The sequence below is a fragment of the Rousettus aegyptiacus genome, unplaced genomic scaffold (genome assembly GCF_014176215.1).
Source record: "Rousettus aegyptiacus isolate mRouAeg1 unplaced genomic scaffold, mRouAeg1.p scaffold_m13_p_12, whole genome shotgun sequence".
Classification (NCBI taxonomy): Eukaryota; Metazoa; Chordata; class Mammalia; order Chiroptera; family Pteropodidae; genus Rousettus; species Rousettus aegyptiacus.
The window spans coordinates 54,977,835-55,002,817 of NW_023416287.1; the positions used below are offsets into that span (position 1 = coordinate 54,977,835).

Sequence of the window (24,983 nt, forward strand, 5' to 3'; positions counted from 1 at the left end):
TTATTTTTAGGTCTTTGATCCATTTTGAGTTAATTTTGGTATATGGTGACAGATAGCAGTCTAGTTTCATTCTTTTGCATGTGGCTTTCTAATTTTCCCAACACCATTTATTGAAGAGTTTTTTTTTCTCCATTGTATATTTTCGGCTCCTCTGTCAAAAATTACTTGCATATACATACATACATATATATATTTAATACATTGCATAAAAGAAAACATAGGTACTAAACTCATGAATATTGGTTTTAGAGAGAGTTTTATGAATTTGACCTCAACAGCAAAGGAAGTAAAAGCAAAAAATAAATGAATGAGACTATATCAAACTAAAGTTTCTGCACAGCAAAAAAAAAAAAAGTAAGAAAGAAAACCCATCAACAAGACAAAGAGGCAACCAACTGAATGGGAGAAGATATTTGCAAACAATGCCTCCAAGAAGAAGCTAATATCCAAAATATACAAAGAACTCATACAACTCAACAACAAAAAATTCCAATTTAAAAATGGGCAGAAGATCTCAACAGAACATTCTCCCAAGAAGACATACAAATGGCCAACAGACCTATGAAAATATGTTCTACTTCACTAGCTATTAGGGAAATTTAAATCCAAACCACAATGAGATACCACTTCACACCTAGTAGAATGGCTATTATCAATAAGAAAGTAGGGAGAGGGAAGATGGACAAGGGTAAATGGTGTGAAATACGTGGTGACAGAGATCTGACTTTGGGTGGTGAACACCCAATGCAATATACAGGTGATGTGTTATAGAACTGTATATTTAAAACATATAATTTTATAAGCAATTTCACCCCAATAAATTTAATTTTTTAAAAATTAGGCATTGCCAAGCTTCACAACTCCTATTAGCAATATATGTGAGTTCCCATTTTTCCTCATCTTTGACAATACTTAGGATTATCAGATGTAAATTTTTTATCTACATAATTAGGTGCGTAATGGTACTTCATTGTCTTTCTAATAAATTTCCCTAATGGGTAATAAATGCTTTTACATTTATAGACCATTTGGTTATTCTCTTTTCTAAAATGCCAACTCAAGTATTTTGTTCATTTTTCTATTCAGTTTTTTTTCTTTTCAGTTATTATGTATAGATTCTAGATATGTCTTTTGTTGATGTGTGCTACAAATATCCCATGCTCTTTCTGTTGTCCTTTTTTAAAATAATTTTTGAGATATAATTGACATATATTAATTTCAGGTATAGAACATAATGATTTGATATTTATATATATTATGAAACTAGCATCACAATAAGTCTAGTTAATTTAATACTTTAAATAAATTCAAGACTTGAGGACCAAACAAATTCCACTCAAAAAGGGTGAAAAAACACCCAGATTTTATCTTTGAACAATTGAAGATATTTTTTGAGCAATAACTATAAAAGGAGACCATTGCCCCAATTTACCAAGAATGAGAAGAAAATGGATCTAAGAAATATCAGAAAAGTTTTAGACCAATTTATAAAATAATAGATTTATAAATACAGAGAAGCTAATGTGTAATAACCTCTAAAACCATTGGCAGGATGACCTTTTGTATACGCCTTCTAAAGCACAGGCAACAAAATCAAAAAATAAAAAAGTGAGACTACATCAAACTAAAAAGCTTCTTTACAGCAAGAGAAACCATCAGCAAACTGAAAAGACAACCTGTGGAATGGGAAAAAAATATTTGCAAACCATGTATCTGATAAGGGGTTAATATCCAAAATATATAAAAACTCATACAACCCAATAGCAAATAATAATAATAATAATAATAATAATAAAATAGGCAAAGAAGCTGAATAGACATTTCTCCAAAAAAGATACACAAATATACAAAAGGTACTTGAAAAGATGCTTAATATCACCAGTCATTAGGGAAATGCAAATAATAACCATGATGAGATATACCTCACACCCGTTAGAATGGCCATCAAAAAAAGGACAAGAAATAACAAATGCTGGCATGGACGTGGAGAAAACCCTTGTGAACCCTTGTGCACTGTTTGTGGGATTGTAAATTGGTACAGCCCCTGTATTGGAGATTCTTCAAATAATTAAAAATAGATCTAGAAATTCCACTCTTAGGTATATATCCAAAGGAAATGAAAACACTATCTCGAAAAGATATCTGCACCCCCATGTTTATAGCAACATTATTCACAATAGTGAAGACATGTAAAAAACCTAAGAGTCCATTGACAGATGAATAAGTAGAGAAGTTGTGGTACAGATATATAACAGAATATTATTTAGCCATGAAAAAAAATAGTAAATCTTAGCATTTGCAATAACATGGATAGAACTTGAAGGCATTATGCTAAGTAAAATAAGTCAGAAAAAAACAAATACTGTATAATCTCTTTTATGTGTGGAATTTAAAAAACAAACAAACGAAAAAGTCATAGATAAATCAGAGTTGTGGTTAACAGAGGTGGAGTATGAGGGAATCGGGAGTTGGAGGAAGGTGGCCAAAAGTTACAAACTTCCAGTTATAAAATACTAAATAAGTACTAGAGAAGTAATGTACAACATGATGACTATAGCTAACAGGGCTGCATAATATATAAGGAAGTTGTTAAGAGACTAAATCCTGAGTCTTCATTACAAAAAGAACATTTTTCTTAATTTTTTTTTCTTTTCTTTTTACTGTGTCTATAAGGAAAAATGGATGTTAGTGGAAACTTGTGGTAATCATTTCATGTGATATGTCTATCGGACCATCAAACTGTACATCTTAAACTTATACAAAGATGTACAGAAATTATATCCAATAAAACTGATAAAAATATTTTTCCATGTACTCTGCTTGCCTTCAGAGTAAAATGCAATATGCTTAACCTTTCATAATTTGGCCCATGCTTAATTTTTCAACTCTCATATCATTACTTGCCCATGAGAACCTCATGCTTATACCAAACTACTTGCAGTCTCTTTAAAACATGTGAAACTATTTCAAGCTTCTGTGTCTTTCTGCCTTCTTATTCCGTGTCCACATGAAAAACCCCAACATTCCCTTCAAAATTCTACTCAAACTCTCCTCCATCCTTAGAGTTCCTAAACCTTTCCTCTCCCAAATAAAAAAGACTGAAGAACATCAGCATACTGTGATATATGTAAAGTATTTCAATACTCCGGGTTAGGCAGGAGAACAGGGTCACCCAGGAGGCTGGGTTCAGAGAAAGTATGTAAATGAGACTTCACTCTCTTGGAACTTGACAGAAAGGTAGAATTAGGTTTAAAAAATCAACAGGACGGAAATGAGAGAAGCCAGCAGATGATCAATATCTGAAATAAAGAGTAAGAACAAAGTCTGAATTAATTAGCCGAGCCAATTTGGGGTGACTATTAAAATTATGTATTGCTCTTTGCCTCCCACTCTGTTCTATTTGCTTGTCTAAGGAAGAGACCATGCCTTATTTATCTATAACCTATACTTCTCAAGTCACACCAGCATAGGAGTAAAAGTAGGGTGAAAATAACTGGTCTTTATAGAAGTAATTAAGTTAAAATGAAGTCATGAGGGTGGGCCCCTATTCCAATATGACTGGTATTCTTATAAAAATGGAGAATTTGGACACACACACACAGAGACACACACAGGGAGAGTGCCATGTGGACATGAAGGCAATGATTAGGGTGATACGACAGAAGTCAACAAACGCCGAAAATTGCTGGCAAACTACCAGAAGCTAGGAAAGAGGCATGAACAGATTTCTCTGCCACAGTCCTCAGAGGGAACCAACCCTGATTATACTTTGATCTCAGAACTGGGAGACAATCAATTTCTGTTTCAGCCAGTCAGCAGTACTTTGTGATGGTAGCACCAGCAGACTAATACATCCTGCCAGCCACCAGCAGCGGCAGCAGCACTTTCCACCTTGCTATCCCTGTCATTCCTACTCCTGACTGCTTGTTACCAGGGGCTAAGCTTAAAACCCACGTTGAAAGTCCAGTCACCAGAGAACACCCACTCTCATGAGTGCCCAAGACCATTTTCCCTCTTTAAGAGCGGTCCATGTCTTTTAATCACCTGCAGCAAATGAAAGGGGCTGAAATGTCATGATCCTTCCCACCCCTTAAACTGCTCTTTTTTATTATATATCATTCATTTTTAGCAGAGTGGCTTTAAAAAAAAAAAGTCCTTAAAATGGCACTTTCATAAAGTTAAGCATGGTTTTGAATAAGTGGGCCCCAAGGGCTCAATAAACAAATATGAACAGATGTTCCAAACTGGAAGGAATACGACAACAGAAGAAGAGCGAATAATGTTGCCAGCCTGACATTTTATACCCAAGGCCCTGTCTGAGCTCCCAGTCACCAGTACACCTGCTGCAGGAACAGCATTTCAATATGATTTAATATACTCAGTAATGAGTTCAAAAGTGCATCATGCACATAACTTCATTCTAAGGTCTGTAAATTAGAGTGATCTTCTAATGAGGGATAATAAGTCGCATTTCCCAGCCTGCACTTAGGAAGCCACAAGCAGAACAAACTCTCAGAGAAAAGGGCTCTTCCGCTCTCTTCTTCCATGCGGAAGCCTCTGAGGTCAGCTGTCCAGAGAGTAGCACCCCTACCCCAGCTATAGCCAGGCACCCGGCTGCAGAGCCAAGCATAGGGGGACTACAAAACTAGGAAGTACTTCAGCTAGTACCACACAGGTACTGCCCTCCCTAAGCCTAAAGTCATCCTCATGGTTTGTAAAAAGCAGAGGCAGATAAAAAAGCTCAACAGAGAAAGCAAAACCATATATGCCTTATGGAGGAAAAAAAAAAAAATGCTTTTATCCAACCACATAGAGTCTACTTCAGAGAAAACAAATTTATTTCAATGACAAGTTTACAGCTTTAAAACAGGATTAGTCTTTTGTGTAATTTAGCAGTGGTCAGTCAACCTGTAAATCATCCTTGAGTACTTACTATGTGTCAAACATTGTGTGAGGTGCTAAGGTAAGGTAGTGAAGGAGACTCACTGCTGCTGCCTATGGAGATACAGCAGTAGGCAAGTGATCAGGCATGGGTGTCAGATGCAGCTAGATTCCAGTCTTGAGTTCATTATTTATTAACTGAGTAACCCTGGGTTGCTCATACAACCTCTCTGAATCTCAGCTTCAACTGTAAAGCAGAGGTAGTTATATGTCCCATAGAATGTTATGTAAAGTCTCTGGTACAGAAAATAGGAGCTGTAATTGTTATATGCTAATGTATAGATGTTAATGAACACATTGTCTTTGTAAATTTGTCTTTAATTGGTCTTCACAAGCATGTATTCTGCCTTCCCAGCTAAAAGTGAATATTCTTCAAGGCAGAAACCATATCTTATTTTTCTTTTGTATCCTGCAACTGTTTGTAGCACAATGATGGCTGCCTGAGTTCCCACACCAGTGTCCTAGACCATCTATGAGAAAAATACCAGAAATTACATAGTTGAGAATTACAGGTTGCTGCTCAGGAAGAATTAATGGAGTAACAGAGGCAAGACTTGTAACCTAATGATTGCTGTGATTCGGGTATCTTGATTCATCCCAAAACAGAAAGCTGAAAGTTTTGCTCTTCACTCTATTTAATAAAAACCAGCCTATACTTGAAACAACACATTCTCTGGCTATAGAAGCAATGAAATATTATTAAGTCTATGGAATATCTTGGCATTATATAAGTGTACATAGCATGTATTTTTCCTATAAAATGCTACAGCTTTGGAATTCATATAGATTTACCTAGTGTTGAATCATATAAAATATTTTTCAAACAATTTCCTCATCCCGAGATGAGAAAATAAACTGCTCCTTCTGAGAAATCAACAGCTTTCCTAAGGAACAAAATGTTCTCCAGGATGAAATCTTTAGCCTTACAAAGGGAGACTATTTTCCCCTTTCATCAACAAGAAATAGAGCCTGCTGCTTTTAACTCATAAGGTACATCTAACCTAAAATGAATCAATAATGTTTTCATACATTGCTTAGATATTTCAAGAGCTTATCACAAACATGTATTTTAAAATATAACCAATTCATTATATGGAATATGGTTTTCCATGTTTCATCCCATCAAAAGTTACACTGATATCTTCTCAGAGAAAAGGAATAAATTATGTTATAAAATTCAATAAATTCTTCTTTTCCTCAAGGTGGAAAGGAAGGACTACTGTGCCTCATCCTTATCCAGAGGAGATACATTTCAAGACTCCTGGTGAATGCCTGAAATCGTGCATAGTACCAAACCCTATATATATATATAGTGTTTTCTTATACATACGTACCTTTTCACTTAAAGGAAGCACTTACAGCTTCTCTTTGGCCTATCTGAATTGCCAGCATCACTGCTCTTGCATCTTGGGGCCATTATTAAATAAAATAGGGGTTAGCTGAACACAAGCACTGTGATACCATGATAATATGATAACCTAGTTGGTGACTATTAAGTGAGTAATGAACAGGGAGCATATACAGTATGGAGATGCTGGACAAAGGGGTGATTCATATCCTGGGCGGGATGGCACAAGATTTCATCATGCTTCTCAGAACAGCAAGCTATTTAAAACTTATAAATTGTTTATTTCTGGAATTTTCCATTTAATATTTTTGTGCCGTGGCTGACCATGCGTAAGTGAAACCACAGAAAGCGAAATCACAAATAAGAGGAGGCTACTGTATTTATTAATAAAGGACATGTTATATTTGACAAGGGAAAAAAAGTACATTAAGTGTTTCTAAGAAAGCCATTGAACATAGGAGAGATTGTCACACATGTTCAGCCCATCAAGAGGCTTACAGCTCCTCTTAGATGCTCACGAAAGAACTGATGAGTTAGACAATGGCTTTACGGTGAGTAGACCCTCCATTATCTGGCCACCGTTCCTAATCCTTGCTTCATGCTCCAGCCTTCCCCTGCTTTGCTTGCTCAGCTTGGCATGCCCATTTACATGCTCTTATAGGACCCAGCCTTTCCAGACATTAGCCAGCTTGCTCCTCCCATGAACTGCTAATGGACTCGCACTGGCTTGTCCCAGCCTCCCTACACCTGGGCCCTGCCTTCAGGGGCAGCCCTGACAAGGTTTGGCCATGACCCAGAAGGCTGATTCTGACAACCAGCTGCTTGTTTTGAATTATTTAATCGGCTCAAGTCTAGCAGCTGTAATGGATGGTACCTTGAGACTTCAGGTTTCCATTCTAACAATAGATGGATAAATCTTCCCAGTAGAGCTTGATAGAGAAATGTCCTATCCACTTAAAACCCAAAGAGAGAAAATATGCCTGGTGGTAAAATAATTTAACCTCAGTCCAGAACTATTACCAGCTGCAAACTAGCAGACTCGTTTAGACCTTTCCAAATTGCAGGCTTTTCTATGGCATGGATACATGATAAATTAGCGGAGGGGGGCAAGTGAGGTGGGGAGTGAGATGAGTATCTTTATCTTAGCCTAAGAGCAGATGATCCCTCACCTCTGAGGTTTGAATAAAAGAGAAAGAAAGCTGAGGAAAGCAATTAAGATGGCTTAATAAGAGTCTGAGACGGTTTTGCTGCAAGCAATAATACAGCTTGGCTTGTGGAAAGCAGGAAGAATGTTTCAACCCTATTTAGAACATCCGAAGCCAGATCTGCATGTGGAACTGAATGAACACTGGTCATTTGTATTTGATAATTCACCAGTTGCCACTAAGAAATTACCCCAGGGAACGCTTTCTGGGAAGGATATGGGGGAAGGGAGCAAAGGACAGGCTGTGTCCTTTCACCTTATTGTTCAGAGCCTGGACTCATTTGCATAGCCCTCCGAGGATGAAGTCTTTCTGCCATTTGGTAAATTGCCATCAAATTTCAAGTGACATGATGCACGGTAGATTTATGCACCGTGAAGCAAATACTGCAGGGGTTTGGTGTATTTGTGTTTCATTTCCAGTTAAACAATACACAAGGGGCTGTCACACTAACAAGGTTTATAATGATTGACTTGTTCAGCCGTATCGAGACCTTTACTTCAATAGAACAGAAGCCTCAATAAACAGGAAATTTATATTTGAACAGATGTCTGTCTAAAAGGGCGGTACCATATTTCTGCCTGACTTGGTTCAGAGTGAATCAAGTGCATTCCCCCCAACCCCACATCCCCCCAAAGCTCAAGTGCAGGGCTCAGCTAAATTCTGGACCATTTGCAGGATCTTTGGGTCACTAGCATCTTACTCTTATAAAATAGGATCCATAAAAATGTGTATTTAAGTCCTCTGAAAGAAATACCAGACATAATTCAACATTTGGCTGTGGTCATTTTTAAACATGAATTCATGATTTTGAAAAATGCAAGCATCACATCAGAACAAAAAGAAAGCGTTTTCATCTCTCTGATTTGCAGCAGTTTAATTCCCTGAACCTCAAATTCCCTGATACAGAGTGGGAATTTTCTTACCCATAAAGTAGAAATAGTAAAACCCACTGTAAAAGGTTGTGAGAACTAAATGAAAAAAAGTCTATGAAAGCCTAGAATATAGTTGTTGTCCAATAAATGTTTGCTTAAGAAAACACACAGATGATACAAGTGACCCCCTGAACACACCTAACTTCACTTTTGGCAGATGAATTCATATTATTTGTGACAGAATTAAGAACAGTCAGGGCATTCAGGAACATAACAGTGCAATACAGAGAGAGAAGAAAATGTTTTCCCAGAACTTGATATATTCAGTGAGCCGGGCAGATATAACAAACGTGGCCACTGACAGGGACTGGGTCCCTGAGGAGCTAGGTGAAACTTATTAAGGAATATTAAGATGTAAAAGAGTTGGGGGAAAGTTGAAGAGAGCAATTCTTCCTTTTGATTTAAAAATACTAAGTGTTTGTTGAAGGAATGAAGAAAGAAAGGGAGGGAGGGAGAGAGGGAGGAACAAATGAACACATTCTGACATAATCACCTCCAGTTGGTCCAGGGTTTTTAATGAATCATTTATTGATTCAGCATACATTATTGGGCCCATATCGTGTGCCAGGTGCTATGATACAGAGTGGGAAGACAAAATAGACTTGGCCTTTTTAGAGCTGACAGTCTAGTAGGGAGCCAGATAATAATCACATAAGTAAAGATAAAAAAGAAAAAAACTGCAATAAATGTGATGGTGGAAAACTACAAAATGCTACAAGAGAGTATTTAAACCTTAGGGACCTGATTTCTGAGACCTGAGGTATGTGTAGGAATTCTTCAGGTAAAGAGTACAGGAAAGAGAGTTCCAGGCAGAAGGAACAGGATGTGGAAAGTGAATGAGGCAGGAGAGAGCTCAAGACATTCTAAGAGCTAGAACAAGGTCTTGATGGCTGAAATATCAGCCAAGCAAAGGGAGGACTAGCAAAAGCTGGAAGGAACCAAACCGGGCAGTCTTGCTTGCTGTTTTATTTACTTTATAGTTTATCCCAAATGCAATGAGAAACAATGTCTTGATCAAATCTTTGCTTTTAAAAAATCATTCTAACCATAATGTCCTGAATGAATCAGAAATATAAAAGTAGATGTGCAGATACTATTAAGAAGCTACTGCAGTAACTCTAACAAGAGATGATATCACTTAAGCTAGGTTGTAGATATGGATTTGATATATTTTTATAAAGTAGAATTGATAAACTTACAATTCAATTAGCTATGGCCTGGGCATACAAAATGGGAATAGATAGTGGTACTGGCCACTAAATGTAGTATACCAGAAGAAAAGCAGAGTAAGAGCAAGGAGTAGTGGAAAAAGATAAAGAATTTAATTTTAGATGATTCAAGTTTAAAATGTCTGCAACCACCAAAGTGGATGTGTCTAGAATGCAGTCACCTATAAATGCCTAGAGCTCAAAAGAGAAGTCAGAGTTGAAGCTATAAATTGGGAAGTCACAGGAGTATACAAACAGTAATTAAATCACAGGAGTGGCTAAGATTGCCCTCTACATGGAAAGTGTAGAGGAAGAAGAGGGCTCAGCATATCAAGTTTGGCCAAGGAGACCTGGGAAGGAGAAGCATGGGATACTAGGAAACCAAGAGTGCTTGGTGTCAGGGAGGTCAAGAGAAGAAAGCATTTCAATAAAGGAATGTTGCATGGTGCTGCGAATAAAGTAAAATGAAAAGTAAACTTAGTCCCTTGGATTTAATGCATGCAAATAAACTTAGGAAGCCCTGATATAATGGCATTGTAAAGACAGAAGCCAGGCTGAAGAGGGTTGAAAAGACAGAGTTAAACAAATACACAGAGTATGAGCAGACAAGGCCTGTGGCTGTGAAAGTATAGTAATGGAAGAGTGACTAAGGTCAAAGAAAGTTGGTAGTTATTGGTGTTGCTTGCCATCATCATCTTTGTTGTCGCTGTCACTGTGGTTGTTCCCTGTGGGATATTTTAACACTGATCAGATAGATCCAGATAGTTGGAAAAAGCTAGAGGGAATAGATTTCAAACCACATTTGGAGCAAGTGACTCTGGATAAGAGGAGTTTGTCCTCCATCACAAATTGTGAAAAGAAAGTGTAGATGTAGGCTCTACTATAGATCATGTAAAAGGAGCATCAGAGAGTTTCCATCTGAGAGTTTCCCTTTTAAATATGAGGCAAGGTCATCTTCTGGGACTGAAGGAGAGTGAGAAGTTTTAATGAGAATAGAAAAGGTGTGAAAGTCATTGAAAAAGGTAGGATAAAGCTTACTAGAAAAAGCAGTATTAGGTTTGCCATGCAGTGGGGAGAAACCAGTTACATTTAGTTATTGTGGAAACAGTGTAGCCAACTGCCAAGTTGTGAGATATTCTCCAACAATGCCAAGCCATTCAGGAGTGGGCTGGAGAAGGTTAATGGTTGGGTTTATTCAGAGGTGGAGTGTTGTCAGATTGGTGAGACAGAAAGAGAAAGAAATGTGAAGGTATTTGCAACAAAGGAGTGGTCATGATGGACAATGATGTCTAAGTTGGACCAAGAGAATGTGAACACAAGAGGGATTGATGGGGAGAGAGAGAGTGGAAGGACCAATGGACTGGAGAGATAGAGAAAGAAGGGGAGCAAGTAAGCAGGAAAGATACAAAAAGTGGCTCTCAGGGAGCAGGGGTGTGTGATTTAGATATTCTGCAGGCGTGGGAGTACTGTATACTTGAAACTAATTTAAATAAATAAATTTTTTTTAAATAAAAAAATTTTATGAAAGGAGAGAGACCTCAGGCCTGGGGATAGCAAAAACAATTTCACATTGGCATAGAATTCTCCAATTCTCGAGATTTAGGTCTCATATTTTCTCCAGGGCACAAGGACAGAGGACAACTGGCTCTCCTTTACTATGAACTTCTCTCCCACTGTGATTTTTAATCTCAAAACTTCTAAGTATCAAACATAAAGAAATGTGATAAGGCTAAGATAAGAACCCACCACACAATCAAAACAGAGGCGCTTGGTCCATTATGATGTCATATACCTAAATATGGCAATTTGTAAAGTCTGAGATTTCAGTCTGGTCTAATTCGGAATACAAGTTTCATGGTAGAATGGTCAGTCGCCCCCTGTAAAAAACTCACAGAAGTTCCCATTTCTCGGGATGATTACTATGATTCCAATAGTTGCTTATTTCTCTTATTCAATTACCTATCATTTCATTCCTTTTCAACTAATAAATGCTAAAAACTACAAAGGTGTCCCATGATTGTGATTTGTGTCACAGTCTGCCAACCTATCATGGTCTTCATGACCAATATTAATCCTAGAACAGCAGAAGACCCAGAAGCCTTCTGCCTACTCATCGGAGGTGGGTAAAGTCAATCCAATGTGTACTTAGATCCAGGCATGACAATGGGAAAAGTGTGAACACAGGTAAGGCTGAACATAGCTCCAGTTTAATCCATCATCATCATACCGTGTACCTGCAAAACATGCTAACCACTCCACGAACAGGGCAGCCCTAGGACCTTGAAGTCTATCTCCACCATTCTAGGAGACTTCAATCCACAAACTCTTAAAATGCTTCATTTTTTTGATACTTCAGGATTTCAAGAGGAAGGAGGCAGCTGCTTGTGGAAGTATTCCAGAGGTTGTCAGTACTTCTCCGCATCTGACCGCTTCCTTCTGGTAAGCCTGTTGTGTCGATAGGATTCCAGGTACCTCCCTTCAAAAAGGATGGAAGTAGGGTGGTGGTCAGATGGTGGGCCAAACATATAGACTAAGAAAGTTCAAAGGAAATGGCTGGAACAAGAAGACCGAGTGGTGACTTTCCAGTAGCCACCACTTTGGATCCTCCTACGTCTTTATCAGTCTGCCTAGACCCTCCAAGAAGGAGATACAAAAACACCGTGATCCATTTTCCAACTTCTAACTAAATCATATTGTCTCAGTACTGTCACCAGTAATAATACCAATGTTTACCATGTGCCAGACACTTTATTGAGGTCTTTAAATGCTTATACATATCATATAATTCTTAGTAAAGTTTTACCAGATATGTATATTATTATTACCCCCATTTTATATATAAGGAAACTGAGGCAAAGAGGTATTGCTAACAAGTGGAAGTGGGAATCAAACCACACCTCTCAGACTCCACAGCCCTAGTATTTATATGGTGTTTCCCAGAAGACAAAACTCACAGTGTTTAGACACAATTTAGCAGAAGTGTTTGCAAATCTGCCAGGCATGGAACAGAAATGTCAGAAAATAGGTTGTAAGCTTCAAAAGAAACAAGAGGGTTAATGGGTTCCTTTATTTCCAGATTATGCCAGGAGAGACTGCTCCAACCTCTTTGTGAACCTGACCATGGAACGTAGTAGAAGGTTGAGTCCGTGGTGTCACCCAAGGATTCCAGCCCACAAGGAGAAAGCGTTTCTCCTTCCTGCTGTCTTTCCACCGAGTGGCAGGAGAGTGAAAGACATGGTGAGTCTGGTTTCTGTCATTAATCATGACTGCAGACTCCCATGGAGGCTATGAGAATAGGATCTCAGCAGTAAAAGAAGGTGGGTGTCACAGCTTCAACAATGTGAAAAAAAAGGAAAAACAGATCTGCAGAGCCTGGGGAACAGAATGTATGAGAACACAAAATGTTCTTGGTTTCAGCCGTATATACAAATTATGAACCAGTTGGGATTCATCAGAAATTTTTTGTGGGCCAACTTTTCAGTGAAATGCTTTGCTCATTCTGAAGAAGTGTGAAGAAATAAATGGCAGATAACTTACAATGGTTAATTTAAGTTTGAGTCTGGGTTCATCCATCAGTTTACATTTCCGGTGCCCTCCGATGCCCAGCTGAGTCAGCAACTGCAACCACAAGGCTCCCATGGAGAGGTTTGCCACTGGAGACATCACACTCAATTAAACCGTATTTCAGCCTCCAAAGCAAAACCCTAGTGTGCTCCTCTCTAAATGCCTACAGGATAGCTTTGCAAAACCATGAGAAGCGGCTCGCAGCTATCTCCCCTTCCTGCATGCCTAGATTTATCCTGGACAGAAACTCAGTGAAGGCACCCAGTCCTGAATCCTGGGAACTCTGCTACCAACTTTCCCCAGGCCATCTCTTTACCCTGCAGAAGTAACACAGACAGGGAGGTAAGATGAGTAAACTGGACACAGGTGGGGTGGCTGACTTACCCATGTCCAGGTTGTAAGTTAACAAAGCTAGGATCCAATTCACTTTACAACACAGGCAAGGGCCTTCTCTGCACCAAGCACTGTGTTTCTCCAAGACGACTAAGACATTTCCCCATCCCCAGAAATTTACAGTCTACAGGGGTGTGTCTCATCTCATGAGTTTCAAATCCAGATTTCTGGCCACTTTTTAAAATGCCTTAACTATTCCAAAATATGTATTGTATGTATTATTTATTTGGGACGTAGCACAGACTATCTGGAATAATATCATTCTTCCAAGTAGTATTTCTAACTGGAGTTTAATCTGTTTGAAGTCTATGTGTCATGGGCCCCTTTGTGTCCCCTGTTCCTAGTGCTGTATCCTGAACTTAATGGGCTGGCTCAGTGGGAGTTTTTTGTTACTGTTGGTGGTGGTGCTGGTGGCAGGGTAGTGTGGAGAGTAATTGCGATTGGTACCGAGTAGAGAACCAAAGGGTTAGAGACAATTTGTTCCCTCAATACCAACATAAAGGCATGTTTGTAGGAACATATAGTATGATGAAAATTTATTTAAGAAAAGCCCTACAAACTAGTAACCTATAATTCAGAGTACAGGCTCTTGAGCCAGACTATCTACATTTGCAAACCATTCCCGACATCTATTTTTTAGCTGTGTGACTTAATTCCTCTATGTTACTTAATTTCTCTGTGCCTCAGTTTCTTTTTCTTTAAAATGGGAATAATAATAGTAAAACCCATTTTCATGAAAATTAGGTTAACACGTATAAAGCTTTTAGAAAAGTGTCTGACATATAAGTATTTGAAAAAAGTTAACTATTGTTATTATCTTCAAATAATTTTGCTTCAGTACAAGTAATACATAGTCATAAGACTGGCAGAGACAAATCACAAGACAACAAATTCTATTCATGGATTTATTTTAAATAATAACTTCTATGTGACATCCTAGCTTTGATAGGCATTTATTCATTACTTCTTCATCTATAAAATAATAATTTAATTAACAAATATTTATTAAGCACACATTATGTGCTAGAAGAAAGATGTAGCTTTTTTCAAAGAGCTCATGGTCAGGGGTGAATTTAGCACAGGAAATGAAGGGACAAGGGACAACACCAAGAAGAGACATATAACCTGTCCTGGTGGGGGCAAGGGAGTGGTCAAAGGAGGTCTCTTGGAAAGGCCACAACTATACTGAATTTTGAAGAATAAGAAGTGAACCAGATAAAGAAGGGAAGGAGAAAATGATGAAAGCAATAATTACATTTATGATTATAATAGCATTTGTTTTCATATGTCTTTACAATTTATGAAATGTTGTAATATCAATTACTTCATTTAGTGAAAATTGATTGGTAATTGGTCCAAACTGTGGGCACGCAAGCTACACCAGACCAATCAGGGTTCTTCCTCATGCTTCTCACAGAGCATACTTTCCAACTTAAGATCAACTTGCTATTCGCTGACACCCATCTGCACACCTCAAACAAGGTGCTACCCACCAGCAAGTAGTCAGAGTGTCTTTAAAATACCCTTATGTCCCATCCCCACCCCTGTACCCCAACTCTGTACTTCTCTCTTGCCAGGTGCAAATCCTCCTTCATCGGCAAAAGTACTTCAGTTCTTGGCCACAGCTCCAAATTGCCTGCACACTCATCTTCAAAGTATTAATCCTCCTTATTCAGTGTTCTACTTATTGCTATTGCCAAAGACACCAGAAACAAAATTGACTTCCATACTACACAAAGTATTAGAACATAACATATAACCTCACAGTGTTTTATCCCCTTACTGTATACCAAGTGCATATGATTTTTCTCATTGATTTTTTTTAACAATATAGGAATTCTGCAATGCAATTTGAACAGATATTTTTCACCCTATTTTACAGATCACAGAGAGCACAAAGATTTCTTCAAGGTTACCAGACTATAAGTGGGGCCCAGGTAAGGACCCCATGTATCTTGCCTATTAGACTCTGAAAATAAGGCAATCATTATAAGGATCTGACCCAAATTAATAATAAAATTCATTTAAGTTTAAAACTTTGATTGCTTTTTCTTTTGTATTCTTTCTGGGTTATGTGATACTTGGCTTTAATAGCTACATATGTTTTGAGAGAAATAATTTAATATTTATCTCCTTTGGATAAAGAGTCCAAAATTTTTCCAAAAATAACATTATTCATTTTAACTAAGGGCTCTAAACAGGGTGAGTGGCAGTGGCTCTTATGCAGACCATTTATCATCTGATACCTTGAAATGAAAAGACAGGAGTGGTGCAAAACTAATAGGTAGAAAATGTCTCTCCGACATGTCTGAGTGGTATCCCTGATTGTCTCCCACACTTCACATCATTGTAGTTCCCTGGTGGATGTCAGAAAACTCCAGAGAAAAATGTCTTCCCAGTTTTGTACCCAAGGGAGATTTTAAATGATGATCACTTTCTCATTAAAGAAGTAATGTTCATTCAGAAGGCAGAATTTTCTTATTCTCTTTGAAACAAACACTACATGGCCCAAGAGTGTGGAGAATTGTAATCATCAAATGAAACCACTTTGGTGGTGTCTCTGGTATCCTGTGAAGACATGATGGAAAGGCAAAATGACAGAACCTCAAACAGCAGCAGATAACTGGGGACTCTACCACAGAGCTGCTGTATCCTGTGCTTCCAGCAAAGAGAAAGCCAAAGAACCCTTTCTTTAACTGATAAGTTAAAACAATAATGAAATTATGCCAGTGACACTCTGCACTCTAGCCTTCAGGGGTCACTGTTAAATGTTGTAGCTATTTCTCCAACTAGCAAAGACCCAAGCTAAAACAATTCTTCTCCAGCTAAAACTTTCATAACCCTTACCAAATACAGACAACATTTGTTGACTGAATATTTTAGGACCTTGACATTCCTTGACATATCTATTATTGTTTTTTGAAGCAACCTTCATTATCATGGCTTTTTACAAGATTTTCTTTTTATTTCAAGAGTAAATATGATCCTTTTAACACCTCACAGCTACAAAATCCACAAAACCTGCTTAACTTATGAGGTACCTATTAATAATACTTATTGTTTCTTCCTCTAAAATCATCTATTTTCCATTTCTGTACAATTTACAAACACATAGAAAAGGAATTCATGTATGGACAGGAAAAGGCCCAGAAAACAACTCAAATGGAATTGTTAGATACTCAGTTCATATATGCATATGTGTATATACAGAATATTCATGTGAGTAGGAACAGAATCATGTATTATATATTCAGCATCCTTACATATATAATGTAATAGGCAAGCTGTTAAAATCCCACAAAAAGGATAGTAATGTATTATTGTTAAATTCTCTTAACTTAGCAAGTACAGTTGATCCTTGAACTATAGAAACACCAACCCCTGTGCAGTGTAACATCTGCATATAATTTTCGACTCTGAAAATATTCAACTACAGTCAGCCCTTCCCATCCACAGTTCAACCAGCCACAAAATGGAAAACAGTATATTTGCAATCCCAACCTTAGGTTCCCAACCGCAGATGGAAAATACTGTTTTCGATCCTTGGCTTATTAAATCTGCAGAAGCAAAACTGGAGGGTAAGAAGTGCTGTCTGTATTTGTTGAAGGGAACTCGCTTGTAAGTGGACTTGCCTAGCTCAGATCATGTTATTTGAGTGTCAATTGTATATAAAAGTAGCCAAATAATTTATCTCACTATTACTAATTACCAAGAACAGTCAAACAACTGAAAACTAAGCAGTCATTTTAAATATCACCTTATTTAAATTTGTTATTAGCCCATAACTTTTTTCAAACTGAGTTCCATGTCAAAGTAGTTTGGAAATGCTACTGCTGCAGAAAAATCAGGCCGGTGAGAAACCAAGCACCACTCAGAGTGCTGGAGAACTCAGGTTTATTACACCGGCAGTCTCAGAAGAGCTAGGACTCTGAAGATCTGGGCCTAGAGCTCAGGGGTAACCTTACTTTTATAAGACTTATCTACAAACAAGCAAAGGGGATACATATGTTATCTAGACAGAACAAGCAAAGGGGAAAGCGAATCTTCAGTTGATCTCGAGGTCACCCTGCCCTTCAGCCTATGCAGCAAGCATGTCTACAGAAGCAGAACAAAGAGCTGATTACAAGGTTAGCCATTTGTGGAAAATTCCTCTTCAATTCCCCATTTTGATGCCCTTTAAATTCTTATAGGGCATCAACCTCTTGATTTTCTTGGCCTAGGGACTGGTATAAGGGTTGTCTGGATGTCACAACCATTGTAATTTTAAGTATTCTAGGAGTGAGGAGACAAATTTGACAAGACAGTTCAGGATACAGGGATCAAATAAGATTGCTATGAAGAGCATAAGGAGAGGACCTGCAAGTGGGTGAAGCCAGGACCCCCAACTCCATATTCTGGACCAGGACCTCCATGACTTGTTCAATTGTTGATGGATTCTTTTTGAGGCTCTATCTGTAAGCCTCTTGGCTGCATCTCTAACTATACCAGATTGATTAACATAAAAACAACATTCATCTTCTAAAAATAAGGATAACCCTCCTTTTTCAGCTATCAGAAGATCAAGTCCTCTACAGTTTTGTGAGACTACTCCTGCTAAACAGTCATTTGGCCTCTCCTGACAGTAACCTGAATTTTTGTTTAATAACCCTGCAGTATTTATTTTGGGTTTCCATGAGAATCATAAAGGTTTCTTAAACAGAGCAGCCTGTATTATTTGTTGTTACAAGGCTCTAACTACTTCTAATGCCCATTCGGTGTGTGCAAGAAAAGCTTCAGCCCATCCGGAGTATGTGCAAACTAACACAAGCAAGTATCGGTGGCCCCAGCAGGGCTTGACCTCAGTAAAGTCCCCTTCTAGGTCTTCAAAGCGCATAGTCCCCCTGGATTGGATTTTGGCCTTTGGCCGGCATTGTGCTCAAGTTACACATCTAGCACTGATCTGGGCACACAGGGTTGGTAGCTTGGGTATCTGGAAGCTCCCACCAGCCCTCCTTTCTCTTGATTCCCCTTTCACTTAAGGCCCATTGTTGTTCTTCCTTGGCGTATTTTGGGGACAGAGGCAATTGTGGTGCTAAGAGAAACTTGGAGACTGGCTCGGAACCCATTGTGGTACTTGGTTGGTTGGCAGCCTCCTTAGCTGCTTGGTCGGCCAATCAGTTTCCATACTGGCAGGGTTCCTCTCTGACAGCCCTTACAGTAGATGACTGCCACTTGAGAAGGCTTCCAGACTGCCTCAAACAGTTGAAGGGTTTCTTCTTTGTTCTTGATTTCTTTTCCTCCCACCATCAATAGCCCCCTCTTTATAAATGGCTCCATGTACATGTGAAGTAGCAAAGGCATACCTTGAGTAGGTATTGGCCCATTTCCCTTCAGCCTGCCACAGCACCTACACAAGTGCCCATAGCTCAGCCCGCTGTGCCGACCAGCCCTGTGGCAGAGCTTCAGCTCTGACTATCTCATCTGTAGTTGTTATTGCATAACCGGCTTTGCACTGTCCTTCATGGATGAAGCTGCTCCCATCGGTGAACAATACCAGTTCTGGGTCCTGAAGAAAAGTCAGGTCTGACAGGCTTGATTAGACTTCATCTATGACCTCTTCACAATCATGATTGGGAGATCCCTCCTCAGTAGGCAGAAAAGTAGCAGTCTTGAGGCAGACATGTGGATTTTCACAAAGTAGTTCCTGATAATGAGTTATCCTGGAGTTGGTCAGCCACTTGTGTCCCTGATTATTCATTAATGCAGTAAGGCATTCTTCTCACGTACGAAGAGGTTATAAAGTCCTGTGTCATGTCCAGTAGTCCAAATGCTGGGGCATTGATTAAAAGTCTCTTTATTTCTCTGAAGGTCCTTCCTTATTTGGAGCCCCGTTCCAGGGGATTTTTACCAGATGCAGCTGTGGCCTCATACAGCAGCTTGACAATTTCAGAGAAACCTGGTATCCAGATATGACAGAATCCAGCAGCCCCTAGAAATTCATGGATCCCTTTTTCAGTGTTTGGCCAAGGTATCAAAGAGATGGCCAGTTTCATTTTACGTCCAAGTGCCCAATGTCCTTCTAAGATGATGAATTCAAGGTACCTGACCTGTTTGCAGGTTTGAGCCTTCTTTCATGACACCTTGTATTCCATGGTAGAGAGTAGGCCAACAAGGCTCTAGTACCTTTCCAGCAGTCTTCTTGGATGTGGCTAGCCAGCAACAGGTCATCTACGTATTGGAATAGAGTGCAGTTCAAAGTCTGTCCAGGGAAGGTAGCAAGATCTGAGGCCAGTGCTTTGCCAAACAGGGTAGATGAGTTCTTGAAGCCCTGTGACAGTCGAGTCCAAGTCAATTGTGTCTTTCTCCTGGTGTATGAGTCTTCCCACTCAAAGGCAAAGGCTGGCTGACCAGTGATAACCAGAGGCAGAAGAAGGTGTCTTTGAGATTGGGGCAGGTGGACCAGCTTGCTTGGGCAGGTAAGAAACTCAGGAGGACGTACAGGTTCAGGACCACTGGATGGATGGTGACCACTGCATTGTTGATGACACTGAGGTCCTGGACGGGGCGGTTATTCCCTCCAGGCTACTTGACCAGTAAGAGTGGAGTATTCCTGGGTGACTGACACTCAGCTAGGATTCTGGTATTGCGCAAACACTGGTTGTGGTTCCAAATTCCCAAGTGAGCTTCCTGTGGCACTGGATATTGCCTTTGTGTGACAGGAGCGGCTCCTGGCCTAAGGTCTACCACAATGGGTGCGTGATTTTTGGCTAGACCTGGGGCCCCTTTTGTGCACAGACAGCAGGGAACTCTTCTAGCAGGCTGGTTGGATTTGTTTATTTTCTTTCTGGAGAATAGAGGTGCCATCCATCTTCCCTGGGCACAGTCACAGCCATCATTAGAGCAGGTTGGCTCCCCAGAGTGAGACTGGTGGGTTTCCCAGGGGCAAAGGTGATCTGTGCTCCGAGCTTCATTTATAAGTCTCTACCCAAAACAGGGATGGGACACTCTGTTAGGTACAGGAACTCATGAATCACTAGGTGGACCCCTAACCGACATGAGCGGGCTTTGCAGAATAAGCAAGCAACTCAGTCCCCCTTGTCTCCGATGATAGTTGTTGTTAGGTCTGTGAGGGGAGCCACAGGCATCGTTGCCACAGAGTGTTTAGCCCCAGTATCTACCATAAAGGTCATTGATTGGCCCCCTACTTCTTTTGTGACCATAGGCTCCCAGGGACCCAGGATCAGGGATCCCGGTCATCCCTAGTCTGACTCTGCTCTGGCCAGGCCAATAAGGTCTTAGACAACTGGCTCAGGATGGTATTTTCCTTTATGGGATTGATTGAACTTTGACTCTTCAAATGTCCTCCCGTGGTGGGGACACTAGTTTTACCAATGGCCGGTCTCTTTGCAGTAGGTGCATTGGTCCGTAGGGAAGCAGCAGTCTGTTGTTCTGGGCTTGGGTTCCCTAACACGGCTGCCAGCAGGGACACCTTTTGTTTCATCCGCTTATCAGCTATCTTTTGGGCTTCCCGGTCGTGGTTCACAAACATCTTGTTTGTGACCTCCAGCAGCGGGGTGGCATTCATCCCAGCAAAGCCCTCTAATTTCCGAAGTTTGCAGCAGATATCAGTGTAAGATTGAGCCACAAATGCTACATTGACTGTGCATTAAATTTTTTGTGCTTCCGGGTCAAAAGGGGTATACACCCGGAACACCTCACACAGTCTCTCATAGAACTCTATGCTTGTTTGCATGACTCATTTGGCTTCTGGAGTACTTCTGCCATTTTAGACATGTTTTTTGGCTTTCTTGCCCCAGCTTTCACCCACTGCAGTATGGCCTGCCAGTACCTGTCAGGAGACTGTCTTCCATATGAGATGTTGAAGCCCCAAATGGGCCTGGCATCAGGTGCAGCCCCTGAGGCTCATGCTACAGGGTCTGGTACACCGTCCGGTGCTTGTCCTTGGAGCCATTCCTGTGCTTCTGACAGAATTCGGCGTCATTCTTCGGTGTTGAAGAGTTAGGAGGAGTTGATGACAGTCATCCCAGGTAGGCTGATGAGTTTGGAAGATGAACTCAAGCAGGTCGATCATTGCCTGGGGTTTCTCTGAATAGGACGGGGAGCGCTGCTTCCAGCTGAGGAGGTCAGTTTTGCTGCATGGCTGATAGTAGAGGACGGGACGGCCCGGCAAATCTCAAAAGGGCCTCGCATCTCTCAGAGAGGCATCTGGAGGGCCACAGGCTGCTGGGCTGACTGTGTGGTACAGCAAAGACACCGTAGGCTCGGGGTCAGCGGCCACTCAGGCTGTTGAAGCAGCAAAGGATGGTGGATGGCTGTCCGGTAATTGAGGGTAGATTGGCTATGTGGGGACTGATGGAGCTGTTGGGATGTACAGCAGTGAGAAAATAGGTTCTTCCTCAGGGTCCCCTTGATAGATGACTCTTGCTGGCTCTTCCTTGTCCTTCCCCCAAGTTGGTTGGGCCACAAGTACCTTACTCTGTCCTTGTACAGACCCAGGCCCAAGGGCGCAGGCACTATAGCAGCAATTTGCAACCATGAGTCTATGTATGGAAACTGGTCTGGATGTCCAGGGGTCCCTGTCACTACCTGGTACACAGCTCTAACAGTGGGGAGGTCCAAGGTCCCTTCCGAAGGCCATCCTACCCGGAACATGGGCCATTCAAGCTCACGAAGAGCACAAAGTTTTCTGAGGTCAGCTTGATCCTGCAATCCCCTGGGAAATCTTTCTTAAAATTTTTCAACATACAATTTAAGACAGTTGGCCTAAGAGAACTTTCACCCATATTGCCTTAGGGAGCTTCCTAATGGAGGGGGAAAATAGATTTTAAAATTTCAAGAAAATAATTTGATAGAGGGCTCCTATGTCAAAGCAGCCATTTGGAGATAGACAATTCTTAAGCCACATCAGTAATCAATTGTCCCCCCTCCCTGTGTATCCCACCCTGTGTCAGTGGCACAAAGACAAACATGGGTGGGTGCCTCCTCCAGAGAAGAGACCACTCAGGTGCTCATCTGGCCGTGTCCCAAAAGAGCTTAGGTGACACTTGGCATAGCAAACTCAGCTTTGTGACTTACGATCGGACACTAGTCCAATGCCACCTTGGACCATATGCCATGCACTATGAAATCGCAGATGAGACCACTCAGACTCCATAGCCTTTAGGAGACTTTATGGGTGCCCAGCCATGGAGCCACAAATTTGTGCCTGAGCAAGTCAAACCAACCAGAATGCTCATTCACTCACTCATTTACACACCAAAGGTTAACACATTGCTTCCCCCACTTTGGAAGGCCTGACCTTTGTCTCCCACCCCCTTCCACCCCCGGGAAGACCCTGATATCTTCTCCTGTTGGGAAAACCCTGACCTGTGTCTTCTTGCTGAAAACTTTAGGAGGTGATCAAGCTCTTCTTCCATCCAAAGATGGGACCTGACTGAGGTACTGAGCCCTGGGGCCTTACCTTATCCTGAGTTGGTCCATCCCTCCTTTGATTCTAGTCGGGTCTCAGCCATCCTAAGAGTCGGAGCACCAATCCAAAAGAGAACCCAGAATACTGTCAAGTGGCGTGTCTCCTCTTTCATCTCGGAACCCCTCTGGCCCAGCCTGATCAAGCCACTGGTCCGGTGGCTTAAAGGGCCAACATGGTTGGAATCTTTCTGGGGCCTCCAGAAATGCTGCAGAAAAATCAGACTGGTGAGAAACCAAGCACCACTCAGAGAGTTGGAGAACTTGGGTTTATTACACTGGCAGTCTCAAAAGAGCTAGCACTCTGAAGATCTGGGCCTAGAGCTCGGGGGTAACCTTACTTTTATAGAGCTTATCTGTGAATAAGCAAAGGGGATACATCTGTTATCTAGACAGAACAAGCAAAGGGGAGGATGAGTCTTCAGTTGATCTTGAGGTCACCCTGCTCTTCAGCCTACGCAGCAAGCATGTCTACAGAAGAAGAACAAAGAGCTGATTACGAGGTTAGCCATTTGCTTGGAAAATTCCTCTTCACTATAAACCACTACAGAAGCACAGAAAGAGAGCTATGTAATCCAGTATTTAACCTAGCTGTGTAATCTAGCATACTTTAAACATATTTGATCACTGAACATATTATGCATTGAATACCTTTTAATTTCTCATGAAATACATTATAACAAAAAATAAAAATAAATTATTGCCACGGTTTGAAGTTTTAGTTAACACTAAGATTTTTTTGAATTTTTAAATGTTTTGTATAAATATATTTTTGTTTTGTCCTTGATTTTTGAAATTTTCTTTAGGAAGACTACTTTATTAGCCAGAGAATCTATATCAATAACATTACAATTTAAGTTTGTTGATTTCATTTTTATTTATCATATCCTAGTGCCATAAAAATGTACATTCATATACTAAGCTTTATCCTTTTCATGGATAGTTATATTTTCTATTTCTCCAAAAGAAACTTAAAGTATACTGCATTTTGTAACTCACTTTCATAACACTGCTGTGACACAGATGGAGATTACAGATGTAGAACAGGTATTTTAGAGTCACGAGCAAAGTTGGAAATAAAACTCACTTATTGAGCTTTCAAAATGTAACCTTTCATCCAGATGGCAGTGTTCCTCTACAAATTAAAAGTATGGTACTCTGTGTTTGGCCATCTCCTTGGGAAAAAAATAAAATAAAATAATAAAATAAAATAAAATAAAGTTAAAATAAGATAAGATAAATAAAATAAAATAAAATAATAAAATAAAACAAAACAAGCAAAAAGTACTATCAATGGAATTGTCACCACAATAGAAACATTTAACCCAAGATCTCTCCTGCAAGGATTCTAAATAACTAGCTAAGAGAGCAACCCCCTGCAGGCCTCCAGGAGGGAGGAGAAAATACTTAGTGAAATAATTCTAACAGTGAGCCAAAGAGCTTAGTAGTAATCATTAATTTACAGCCATCTACTTCCTTTTCAAGATCTATTACCAGGTCTTCTGCATAGTCATTCACCCTAGGCCACAAAATAAAATATACAACAGCCAAATCAGTTGAAACAATTTTAAATCTCTTAAAAATAATTGAATTTTCTGCATTCATTGAATATGCTTAAAAGAGGTAAGATTATTAAATCAGAGTTATTGTTATTCTCACTTTCAAATGGTTTGGCAGCTATCATTTAAGGAAAAAATTCCAATAGCTTTCCCAGTTCCTTACATACACACTTAACTATCTTATAAACCCTGCCAGGACATTGTTATTCCTTTCAAAAAGAAACACAAAACCTTTTGGATTTTTCTTTTGTAAGATTTTCATTTTTAACACTTATCCTCGCCGCCTGGGAGATTTTGCCCAACAGAAATGCTTATTTGGAGAAAACCATTTCTGTCTCCTTTCCCGACAACCCAGCCCACTACCTCTG

General features: G+C 40.0%; 1 protein-coding gene across 12 annotated transcripts in view; it reads right to left on the reverse strand.

Annotated features, from left to right (window-relative positions):
- The window catches only part of ADCYAP1 (adenylate cyclase activating polypeptide 1), a 661,277-nt gene that overhangs the window by 572,034 nt on the left and 64,260 nt on the right, over nucleotides 1-24,983 (reverse strand). For 9 of the 12 annotated variants that reach the window (XR_004953679.1, XR_004953680.1, XR_004953682.1 and 6 more), the window contains one exon: nucleotides 23,052-23,265. The gene's annotated coding sequence lies outside the window, so the exon portion shown is untranslated. Of the gene's footprint in view, nucleotides 1-21,247; nucleotides 23,266-23,287; nucleotides 23,528-24,143; nucleotides 24,232-24,983 lie in introns of those variants that run through there. The other 3 variants (XR_004953678.1, XR_001599357.2, XM_016164561.2) reach the window with 3 other exon arrangements.